The sequence below is a fragment of the Nuphar pumila genome, chromosome 11 (assembly GCF_984573655.1).
Source record: "Nuphar pumila chromosome 11, dmNupPumi1.hap1.1, whole genome shotgun sequence".
NCBI lineage: Eukaryota > Viridiplantae > Streptophyta > Magnoliopsida > Nymphaeales > Nymphaeaceae > Nuphar > Nuphar pumila.
Window position 1 is genome coordinate 77537314 of NC_143259.1, and position 12240 is coordinate 77549553.

The window sequence follows — 12240 nt, forward strand, 5'->3', positions numbered from 1 at the left end:
GCCGAAATGGCAACTGGTGCAGAGTTTCTATGATGGATTGTCTGACAAGAATCATCAGATGATCGACTCTTCATGCGGTGGGACATTCATGCTGAAGAGCGAGGACGAAGCATGGAGGCTATTTGATACATTGGCCGAGAATTCACTCCACCATGCTTCGAGCTCTCATTCTGATAGAGCCACACCCAGCATTCAGAAGAAAGCTGGTGTTCTTGAGATTGGTCCATCTACTGCACTACAGTGCAAAGTAGACATGATTGCTCAGAAGCTGGACCAGCTTCTCTCAGGACCATCCACTACACAGCAGGTGTGTACTCTTTGTGCCAGTCCGGCACACGAGATCACTGAGTGCCCTTCAGCAACTCAGTACCCTGAATTTGTTCAAGAACAAGTTCAGGCAGCTCAGGGTTACGTCAGACCGCCAAATAACCCATTTTCATCGACATATAATCCGGGTTGGCGTAACCATCCCAATTTTTCATGGAAGAATCCACAGTCTTCTATACAGATGCCTTCTTCCTCTCAGCCAGTTCGGCAGCCATCTTTTACTCAGCCATTTCAAAGACCGAACTATGCTCAGTCTTCTTCTTCTTCAGTTCCTTCCCCGATTCAGCAGGAGTCTGCCCCGCAGACATCTTTTGAGGAGAGACTTCTCCAGGCATTCCAAGAGGTGAAAACCTCTAATCAGAACGCCTTCGAGAAGTGTAGCCAGATTTTGAGCTCGCATACGCAGTCCATTGCGAAGTTAGAGTCGCAAATGGGACAGTTAGCTGAGGCTATTAGTAGGAGACCCGAGGGTACATTGCCGAGTCAGGCTGTCATGAACCCGAAGGGTAAGGACCAGATGACTGGAGGCCTATTTCATAATGAGACACAGCAGCAGGCTAAATCAGTTATGGCCTTGAGGAGTGGACGTGAGTATCACGTTGAGAGTAGAGAGAAGATAGAGGAGCCAGAGACCATTGTTTCACCTACGTCGGCTCAATCATCATCCCCATCCCTATCATCACCTTCATCATCTTTATCCTCAGAGAAGAAGAAGGATAGGAGTGAGCCTTCTCGCAAAGAGGAGGAGCCAGCAGAGTATATTCCCCCACCACCCTATCCCAAAGCATTAGAGTCTCCTGGTTATAGAGGGAAGCAAGGTACGAAGATCCAGGACATGCTTGATATCTTCAAGCATGTACAGATCAACCTACCTTTGCTCGATGCTATTCAGCAGGTGTCGGCTTATGCCAAATTTCTGAAGGAGCTATGTACGCAAAAGAGGAAATCCAGAGAGCGAATTCCTAACAGGGTCCATCTGACTGAGCAGGTGAGTTCAGTACTTCAGCATCAGACACCACCAAAGCTCAAGGACCCTGGAGCCCCTATCATTGCTTGTACTATAGGGAACATCCGGATAGAACGCGCATTGCTCGATCTTGGAGCAAGCGTGAACATTCTGCCCGAATATTTCTTTGATTCTTTCGGGCTAGGTGAGATGAGATCGACTCCGATTACACTTCAACTGGCAGATCGTTCCGTCAAGGTACCGAGAGGTGTCTTGGAGGACGTGCTAGTTAAAGTGGATGACTTTTATTTTCCAGTCGATTTCATTATCCTTGATATGGAAGGAGTAGACAGCCAGCACCAGACTCCGATTATTTTAGGCAGACCATTCTTGGCGACTGCCAATGCGTGCATCAACTGTAGGACCGGAGCCATGGATCTCTCATTCGGCAATAGGAAGGTAAAGCTGAATATTTTCAATGCCGCGATGAGACCAGCAGGAGACATGGACTGCTTTTATGTAGACATTGCACAGGAGTTAGTGGAGGAGCAGCCCGAGTTGTACATTACTGAGGATTCTTTAGATTTGTACCATATAGAGAAGAATAGCGGTGTAGATAGTGTAGATGTGTCTAGAGTGTCGTCGGAGAGACCACCTTGGGGAGCAGTCAGGGAACCTCTTCCACCACTTGCGGAGACCCCCGCCAAATCGTCGATCGAGTCGCCTCCGAAACTTGAGTTGAAACCCTTACCGGATTCACTCAAGTATGCATACCTCAGAGATGATGAGACTCTGCCTGTGATCATCTCGTCCTTGCTCACTGAGGAACAGGAACAGAGATTGCTGACTATTCTTCGAGAGCACAAGGCAGCGATTGGATGGGGAGTAGCGGATCTAAAGGGGATTGATCCTTCATTCTGCATGCATAGGATCCATTGTAATGAGGAAATCAAGCCATTTAGGGATATGCAGAGAAGGCTAAATCCCAACATGAAGGAAGTGGTGAAGAAAGAGGTGGTGAAGTGGTTGGATGCCGGAATCATTTACCCTATTTCTGATAGTCAGTGGGTCAGTCCGATTCAAGTTGTGCCGAAGAAGTCAGGACTCACTGTGGTTGAGAATGAGAAGGGTGAGAGAATTCCGATGAGGACCACTACAGGATGGCGAGTCTGCATCGATTATAGGAAGTTGAATGTGGCAACTAGGAAAAATCATTTCCCATTGCCATTCATTGATCAGATCTTAGAGCGACTCGCAGGACAGAGCTACTACTGCTTTCTAGACGGATATTCAGGATACAATCAGGTAGTTGTCCATCCTGACGACCAAGAGAAGACCACGTTTACATGTCCTTATGGCACCTTCGCATTTAGACGTATGCCTTTTGGGCTCTGTAATGCCCCGGCTACTTTTCAGAGGTGCATGCTTGCTATCTTCTCGGACATGATTGATGATGTGATGGAAGTTTTTATGGACGACTTTTCAGTGTATGGCTCTTCTTTTGAAGATTGCCTCCATAAACTTGCTCGAGTACTGAGTAGGTGTGTGGAGACCAATCTCGTCCTGAGTTGGGAAAAAAGTCATTTTATGGTTCAGGAGGGGATTGTACTTGGACACATTGTGTCCAAGCGTGGTATTGAGGTTGACAGAGCGAAGGTGGAATCCATTTCTCGTTTGACTCCACCCACCTCTGTGAGGCAGATTCGATCATTTTTAGGGCATGCGGGATTTTACAGGCGGTTCATAAAAGATTTCAGCAAAATCTCTCGACCGCTTTGCACGTTATTGGAGAAAGACCAGCCCTTTGTTTTCGGTGAGGATTGTATGAAGGCCTTTGAGATTCTCAAAGAGGCCTTGATTACTGCACCTATTTTGAGACCTCCAGATTGGACTCTCCCATTTGAGATTATGTGTGATGCTTCTGATTATGCTATGGGGGCCATTCTAGGACAACGCATTGATAGGAAGCCCTATGTGATCTACTATGCGAGTAGAACTCTGTCTGATGCACAGATGAATTATACTACGACAGAGAAGGAACTACTTGCGGTAGTTTTCGCATTGGATAAATTTAGGTCCTATTTACTTGGTTCGAAGGTGGTTGTCTATTCTGATCATTCTGCATTGAAATATTTGTTGAATAAGAAAGACACCAAACCGAGATTAATTCGTTGGGTCCTATTACTACAGGAGTTTGATCTCGAGATTCGAGATAAGAAGGGAAGCGAGAATGTAGTAGCAGACCATCTTTCCAGACTGATCGTGGAGACCACGCAGGATCAGAGACCGATCAGTGATTCTTTCCCCGACGAGCAGATCATGTCAGTCAATACATCGCATTTACCCTGGTTTGCAGATATTGTGAACTATCTGGTTTCGAGACAAATACCTGAGCATTGGAACAAGAATGAGCGTGAGAGATTCCTATCTCAGGTGAGGCACTATTATTGGGATGAACCGTAGTTGTTCAAATACTGTGCAGATCAGATCATTAGGAGATGCGTTCCGGAGGAGGAATACCAGTCCATTTTGAATTTTTCCCATTCGTTAGCCTGTGGAGGGCATTTTAGTAGTAGGAAGACGGCTGCAAAGGTTTTGCAGTCAGGATTTTATTGGCCCACACTCCACAGGGATGCTCATGAGTTCTGTAGGCGATGCCTGCGATGTCAGCAGATTGGAAACATGTCCAAGAGGGACATGATGCCCTTGCTGCCGATTTTGATAGTCGAAATTTTTGATGTTTGGGGCATTGATTTCATGGGACCATTTCCGCCCTCATTCGGAAATTTATATATTCTGGTGGCGGTTGATTATGTGTCCAAGTGGGTCGAGGCTGTGGCAACCAAGACCAATGATCACAGAGTAGTGCTTAAGTTCATTAAGCACAACATTTTCAGTCGTTTTGGAGTGCCACGTGCGATGATTAGCGATGGTGGCAAGCATTTTAGGAATGTTCAGATAGCTACTCTGCTGAGAAGATATTCTATCAATCATAGATTCACCACTCCATATCATCCGCAGACTAGTGGACAGGTTGAAGTGTCCAATAGGGAGATTAAGCGAATTTTAGAAAAGACAGTTCGTCCGGACCGCAAGGATTGGTCCCAGCGCTTAGATGATGCACTTTGGGCATATAGAACTGCATTCAAGACTCCCATTGGCATGTCTCCGTATCGCCTTGTATTCGGGAAAGCATGCCATCTTCCTGTCGAGCTAGAGCATAGAGCGTACTGGGCTATAAAGAAATTGAATTTTGACCTCACCCAGGCTGGCAAAGAGAGAGCACTGCAGCTCTCAGAATTAGAGGAACTCAGGAATGATGCATATGAGAATGCCAAATTATACAAAGCTCGCACTAAAGCATTTCATGATAAGTATATTGTCAGAAAAGTGTTTGAGCCAGATCAGAAAGTGTGGCTATACAATTCTCGTTTACATTTATTCCCAGGGAAGTTAAGATCGAGATGGACAGGTCCATACATTGTAAAAGAAGTATTTCCCCATGGAGCAGTGACATTATTCGATCCTATGACCCAAGGTACATTCAAAGTAAATGGGCAAAGACTGAAGCCATTCATTTCAGATGCCTTACAGGATGGTGAGTGTGAGATAGTGCATCTCACGAAGGCATGAAGATTCGACCAGAGGGATGTATTATATGTACATTATTTATTTTTCATTTCAGAGTTTTTATTTATTTAGTATTTCATTTCACATGTGCTAATTTGTGTTTTGATGTATGCAGGATGAACTTAACAATTAGTGTATCAATTACCAGGTACAGAGAAGAGTTTTCAAAGAATTCAAGAATCAGAGGAAAATCAACTTCAAAAGCTCAGAGCAAATCAGGTTGTATCTATCCTTTCTCCCATATTTTTGTTAGTGTCTTTTAGCGTGCATGTGCATTACATTTTTTTTCATTTTGTATGCCACTAGAGACAGTGTCATTCAAGCATGGGGGGGTGGTTTAGATGCATGCACACAAAAATACACAAATTTTTTTTTTTGTATGACTGGTAATCAAAGTAGGCATTTAAGAACAAAGTGTAGCATATATGATTGTTTTTGGCATAATCTAACAGTTTAAAAATTTTTAAGCCCCATAAATTTTTTTTTTCTCTCTGAACTGAATCAAATGTAGTAGTTGTTTATGAGATAATTCAAAGAAAAGATAGTATTTGATTGTTAGAAAATTTTGAATCACTTTTGTATAAGTATGCACAGTATGTTTTGAGGAAGAAATAAGCAATGGAAAGATGTGTTTGAAAAATGAGTTTAAAAGAATAGAGCTACGTTTAGTTGTTGATGTCTTCGTGAATCCTAGTAGTGGAACTCAGACACGAGATGAAGTGTTTGAGTGTCTTAACGAAAAGGATAACGAAGGAGATCATCTTCTTGTCTAAGTCTATATTTGTGGCCTTTGTAGTTCGAGTAAGTAGAATCTGAAGGGTGTTTTACACCTGGTGCCCCAAAGCCAACTGACTTGGGAGCCACCGGTTCGAAAGCTTGTTACATGGACTGCATAGAAAGCCTAAGAGATAGAGACAGTGCACATGACAAGAGGAAGACTATACGTAAACTATTAGAATAGAAGGTCTAGTGACTCGAGCAATTAAGTCCGAGGGATACTCTGTATCTAGTGCCCTAAGGTCGGCCGACTTGGGAGTCACTGACCCAAAGCTCGCTACACGGGTCACGAAAACTGACTATTCGAAATAGTGCTCATATGAGAAGAATGCGCAAGAGATCAAAAGTTGAAAATGAAAGAAAAAGAATGTGCTGAATGAGAAAATTTTCATTGCTTAAGTATATATGTGCATTACTGTGCAGAAAATATACAAGTGAGAATAAATGAGTAAAACATGAGAATACTTGACTTTCGGAGAAAAATCATGAACTAGCTACAATATTAGAAAAGTGAAGGAAAAGAATTTTTACTGTGGAGGCATGAGATTTTTAAACTTGTTTTGAGAATGTCAATTACATGAAAGATTTGTTACAACTGCATTCTTAAGAGCCTAATATTTTTGAAAGATCATCCTTGCATTTTATTGATGTTTGTGGGTAGCATCGCTGCAAACCCTCACGAGACCTTACTCGTCCACTAGTGTAAGCTAGGGGTTTAAAGGGCTTGTTGCATACGCTTAATGCAACCGTGATTCCTACGAAAGTGAGGTAGTATTATGCATTCATGCTTAGCATTTCTTGTCTTCAGTGCATATCATGATTAGGGTTTGTTAAGGGACTAACAAACATTCAAGCATGGGGGTATTTGATGATGCATGAAATGCACATCATGTAAACAAGTTTTTCATGCGTTTTGTATCAAGTTTAAGGTTTTAAACCCATGTTTAGATGTGTTTTGATAGTAAGGGGCTATGGTTCGAATTTCAGAAAAATCAGAGTTAAAATGAGAGAGTTATGGCTATTTCAGTGTTTGGGCACGGATTTCGAGGTGGATCGGATCCATATCCGACCCAATTAGGTCAATTGGACCTTGGATCAACTCTTAGAAAGCCCAAAACCCAACCCACACACCTATCCATACCCATTTCAAAAAGTTTTTCTAAAAACCCCCCAGAAAGTGGCGCCTAGCAATATTTTATTTTTTAACACTCTTTCTGAAAAATGTCAAAACTATAAATAGTTTTTTTTCAAGAACCCTAGGCGTCTTTGGCTGTGTTTGGACGCCCCCTACAGTGACTCTACAGCAGCAGCTCCTTCCTCTCCATCTTCCCCAAGTGTTGGCCATTGAAGATCGACCTATGCTTGATTTTTAAGCATATTTTCAAGCTTTCTTTGGTTTCTTTTCCTTTCTTTCTTATTCCTTGCTGTCTTTTCACCATTTTTCTGTACTTTTGCAGGTGTAGCAGAGGTGGAGACCATTAACCTTGGGCGGGAGTGCGCAACACACCACCAAGGTGAGCCGGCCCTACCTCCATCCGGCTTTCTACACCCTCCGATCGCGAATCGGCTCACATGCCATCATCGGTGGATCTCCAACGTGTAGCAGCTGCAATAGGTGCCGTTTTTGGTGAAGTACAACATCCTTGAACTGTAGAAGACGTCTACATCCAGCCACGGTCCGCTCTTCTTCACCCCCCGGTCGTCGGATCTTCCAAAAGGTAGGTCTTCTTCTTCCTTCTCTTCTAGATAAAACCGATTTGTGTGTGTGGTTTTTGTTTTGTTATTTTCTGTATGTTTCTTGTTTTTCTTTTTATTTCAACCTTAGAATAGCATGCGTGCACAGACCAGCACGTTAGATTAGGTTTTCTTTCATTGGTTGTGTATTCGATTTATGTTTTTCCATCGTTTTTATCTAAAACGTGCAAATCGGCAAGAGGCTTTTCTAGTCGATTTGGGTTTTTGTTTCCAGCGTGTTATAGGTGTTTTCTTTTTAGAAAATCTCAGACACAAATTTCATTTTGATTCATTTTAGTCGTTAGGTTTGTTTGTGTGTTGTTTTTGCTTGAAAATAAGAAAAATCGGCTAGACTTTTTCTAACCGATTCTTGATTTTCACAAAAAAAATAATTTTTTGTTTTGATATTTTTGTTTCGTCCAGTATGTGTATTGTGTTGTTTTGCTGAAAATCTCATTAGAAAATTTCATTTTAGTTCATTTTATTCGTGGGTTGTGCTTGTGTCTTGTTTTGATGTTATTTTTAAAAAAGAAAAAAAAATCGGCTAGGATTATTCTAGCCAATCTTTGTATTTTTGTTAAATGCATGTATTGATGTTGGTGAACCGTGTAGTTGCTGTGTGTTTTAGGTGTTAACAGCAGTATATAGTTGTGTTAGTCATTTCATTGTTTTAGGATTGATTTAATTAGTTGTTTTAATCAATTTTTCGTTTTTGTGTTTTGAGTCTATTGTTGAAAATTATAAAAATCAAGTTTTCTTTTTTTTTTATGTTTTTAATTCCAGCATAGTGCTGTTCTTGTTAGCCTTGGTGTAATTAGGAGTCCTTTGTATTATTCTCTAATTTAGTTTTATCAAATTAGTGGTTATTTAGTTTTATTGCTTTTTGTTAATTTATAATTTTATTTTTTATTTTCGTGTGGTTCTTCTTCTTCCCCAAGGTGAGGCGGCAGCCATTAGAGCTCCCCTGGAGCTCTTGGTCGATTTTTTTTAGCAAGTCTTAATGGTCATTAGTTGAGTTAGGAAGGTGTCTAGGTTCAATGTATTAGGTCTTTCTTTTCTAGCCGTTTTTAGAGGTTAACTAAGTAGGTTTTGATAATTAGGTTAGCATTAACTCCTAGGAAATCGATTTTCCATTTAAGTCCCTTTTATTCCCTAGGTAGAATTAAGTCTATTAGTTTAGAAAGTAGCATCCATTAAAGTTGGCGATTTTTGAGAAGGGAGGTAATTAAAGTAATTGAAAATTGGAAAGCTTTTGGAAAAAGGAGATTCTTCAAAAATCGTGTGAGGCATTTAAGGAAGATTCGAATTTTGAATGGATATTAAAGAAGGAGTTACTCCTTAACTTTGGAAAGTGTTTTTGCAATTAAACCAAAATTCCAATCTAGGTTACACGATTTCCATAGAGCATTAAAAGCATTTTAATTCCATCTTGAAAAGCAAAAATCGTGGATTTCTAGATTGGCCTTTTCAGATTTCCAAAAAGGCATTAAAGGCAATTAAGGAGTGTAACCCCCTCTTTAAATGGGGCGATTTTTGAGAATCCAAAGCATTTCAAAGTTTGAACATTGGTAATTATTACATTCCTTTTTTCCAACCTCCTCCATTAAAATCGTGAACTTTGGTTACTACTTTAGTCTAGACCTAACCTAGTCAAACCGAGCCTAGGTCGAGTCAACCCCTCGTCTACACCCCCTTTGAGTCTAGTCAAAACCTAGCCTAGCCCAAGTCAAAGCCCAAACCGCACTTAGGTCAAATCTAAGACCAAAGCCCAACCTTAGTCAAGCTTAGTGAGTCAACCGAGCTTACCTTAGCCCATTCGAGCCTAGTTGACTAAGTCAAAGTCAAAACAAAACCTAGACCTAGCCCTAGTCCGAGTCGAGTCAAACCTAACTCGAGCCTATCCAAGTTCACCCCCCTTAGCTAAACCTAAACCGAGTCCATTGGAGTCAATCGAACCTAGTTGATTAAGGTAACTCAAAACCGAATCCAATTAGTGAGTCAACCTTAGCTCGAACCTATCTTTTTCACCCTAGTCAAATCGAACCTACCTAATCCCATCCGAGTGCACCCAAACCCAAACTAAACCTACCCAAGTGAAACCTAACCTTAGCCTTCGTTCTTTAGTTAAGTAAGTCATTTCTTATTATTTCTTTTGATTTCTATATTAATTAGTTTATTTATCTAATTTCGTTTTAGTGTAGAAGTGTGTGTACGTATAGCGTATTTATTTAGTATGTATGAAATGTGTTTCATTGTGGTTTGAATGATAGTTAGATATTAGTTAACTTAGTAGTTAGATTGTATTTTATTATTGAGCATAGTTGCATTTCCATTGTTAGTTAACTTCGTTCTAGTCATAAATTGCTTGTAGTGTTTTGTTCGTCGTGCATTTAGTGTTTTCCTAATATTCATCTGCATATACACTGTTATACAGTGTCATTTAGATTGCATTAGGTGTAGATTACATTTGATAGGGGGTAAATAGGTTCATAAAGTGAATAGTGCACTCAAATAAAAACCAGATTTTTGCCCTGTCGCAACAGAATTATTTTCTGAGCAAAAATTCTGTGTTTTCCAAATTGTTTTCTTCTATTCACTTTATTAACGTGTTATTTAACTGCAGACCAAATTTCAGTTCATTCGGAGTTGATTTGGTCTGATTTTTAAGCGTTTTGTGAAAACCGCTTTTTCTGGATTTTAAATTACAGGACTGACGATATCCTGATTTTTCCCAGATTTGAAACGCTTATATCTGGAGTTCCAGATACTGTTTTTCAATTCTGTAAAAACTGTCAAATTGTTTAATCTGTCAGTTGCAGAACAGAACAAATTTCGGGAAAATCGGACCTCGTTTGCCCTGTCAAACAGTGGTTTTCCGATAACCTGTCAGATTGCTAGTTTACACTAGTTAGGGGCAGTTTCGTAATTTTCTTAGTTTCGGCATTTTAGGTTTGTTTTCAGTAGTTTCTGTATTTTAGAAGTTGCATAATCATCATACAGCATTAGTAGAAGTAATTTGGTTAATTTTAGAATTAATTTAGTATTTTATTTAATTTTTGTTTGATAAGTAGCATTTGTTTATTATTTTCGTAGAATTAGATATAGTTTTAGTTGTTGTTTGCATAATTAAAATAGAAAACTAACTTTGTACTTTTCTGCATTTTTAGGTTGAAAAGCATATTTAGTTTCCAGGGTTATTATACAAGTGAGAAAATTCTCTAAGTGGCGAAAAGACAGAAATACCCTTGGTGTGGAGCAGAAGACTGAATGCTTGTTTAGTGTTCTTTTAGTGCTTAATTGTAGTTGTATTCACTTTATAATTGTAGATTGTCATTTAATATTAATAAATTAAATTTTCTAGAATTGTAGTTATTAATTCCTGTTCCCTGAGGATCGACCCGTACTTACCACTTTGTGGAAAGTCGGTTTTTATATTTTTGGTTGACGATTTTTCAAAGTTTTATTGAAAATAATTGTTTTAAAAAAGAGCATTCCAAAATATCAACCAAATTTTGGCGCCGTTGCCAGGGAACGGCGAATTAATTACTTTATTTCTTAGAGTTTAATTTATTATTATTTTGTTTTAGTTAGTTAATTAGTTGTTTTCTTTTTAGTTAGTAGGATTAGTAAGTGAATATAGGATTAACATAGTTAGTAAATATAGGATTCACATATTGTTCTTTTTAGGATTCACTTAATTATCATTCTGCAAGGAGCGATTAGACAGGTGGGTTTTAGAAAAACATAGTTTGTGATTTCCTGTATTTATTTGTTTTAGCATTTTAGAATAGTTTACTTTGTTATTTAATTATTTAGCATAGAATTCTGACATAGCTATATAGCATATTTATTTGTTTTTAGTTACTATTTTTTTGTTTAATTACATTTTAGTATCTGTGCTAGTTTAATTTTTTAGTTGGTCGTTTGCTTACATCTGGTCTTAGTACCAGTGTATGCAGGGTCGACGAGGTCTAGGAACCCCATTACACCCATTTGTTGACAACCCAGAGAGAATTTTACATTCTCATCGAAGTTCGGCAACAATGGCTGACATGGATCCTCCACCTCCACCCCCAATTCTTTCACGCCCTCTGCGGGAATACTTCATTCCCACAGACTATGTTCAGGCATCCTGCATTCGGAGACCCGATGTAGGAGCGCCACATTATGAGATTAAGGCCAGCATTATTCAAATGCTTCCATCCTTTTATGGCCTTAGTCATGAGGATCCCTACCGACACTTAGATGAATTCCTCGAAATCTGTTCTACTGTTAAGATACAGAATTTCGATGATGATACGTTGAGGTTGACTCTATTCCCTTTTTCATTGAAGGACAAAGCCAAGTATTGGCTAAAGTCCTTAGATTCTGTAGAAATAGAGTCCTGGGATCAGTTGCAACAGGAGTTTCTTCGGAAATACTTTCCCATTGGTCGCACGAACCAATATCGTAGAGCCATCACTAGCTTTTCAGAGCTAGATGGTGAGCGCTTTCATGAGACCTGGGAGAGAATGAAGGATCTCCTCATGAAATGCCCCCATCATCAGGTGCCGAAATGGCAACTGGTGCAGAGTTTCTATGATGGATTGTCTGACAAGAATCATCAGATGATCGACTCTTCATGCGGTGGGACATTCATGCTGAAGAGCGAGGACGAAGCATGGAGGCTATTTGATACATTGGCCGAGAATTCACTCCACCATGCTTCGAGCTCTCATTCTGATAGAGCCACACCCAGCATTCAGAAGAAAGCTGGTGTTCTTGAGATTGGTCCATCTACTGCACTACAGTGCAAAGTAGACATGATTGCTCAGAAGCTGGACCAG

At 40.0% G+C, this 12240-nt stretch overlaps 1 non-coding gene across 1 annotated transcript; it reads right to left on the reverse strand.

The window, feature by feature from the left end:
- Positions 1 to 11860: 11860 nt before the first annotated feature.
- On the reverse strand, positions 11861 to 11963 carry LOC149822437 (small nucleolar RNA R71). Its single transcript, XR_016426320.1, has one exon. It is a non-coding gene; the product is annotated as a small nucleolar RNA R71 (small nucleolar RNA).
- Between the last annotated feature and the right edge of the window lie 277 nt (positions 11964 to 12240).